Consider the following 391-nt stretch of genomic DNA (forward strand, 5'->3'; position numbering starts at 1 on the left):
TAACTAACATGTTTATTTTTTAACATGGAAGTGTTATGCGAGTAAGCCTACAGTTCTAAACTCCATTTCCTCAACCATAAATATCTATCTGAATCTAAAAAAAAAACGTTAAATGGAAAACAAAATACCAATACCACAAACAACATTAATAATCTTTCGGCAATGATGAAAACCGCTCATAAGAAACACGACTAAGAATTTCTCATGAAACGCCCCTCGGTCCCACGACCCTTCCTGATTGCAAGTGTTCTCGTGCAGCTTTTGCAACACTGAACGCTTAAACCCTTAACAATCCCCAGGGTAATGGGACTTGAGCTCACCTCGGGGTGGAATTGAAATCATGCATGCAACTGCAGACACGTTGTGGATCTTCCTTCTTTTATGGTGTTAC

The 391-nt window shown here is 39.4% G+C and overlaps 1 protein-coding gene across 1 annotated transcript in view; it reads right to left on the bottom strand.

Moving 5' to 3' along the window:
• The window catches only part of LOC119589537 (uncharacterized PE-PGRS family protein PE_PGRS54-like), a 34,021-nt gene that overhangs the window by 8,178 nt on the left and 25,452 nt on the right, over positions 1-391 (bottom strand). The window lies entirely within an intron of this gene.

This window comes from Penaeus monodon, chromosome 25 (assembly GCF_015228065.2).
Source record: "Penaeus monodon isolate SGIC_2016 chromosome 25, NSTDA_Pmon_1, whole genome shotgun sequence".
NCBI classification, from domain to species: Eukaryota; Metazoa; Arthropoda; class Malacostraca; order Decapoda; family Penaeidae; genus Penaeus; species Penaeus monodon.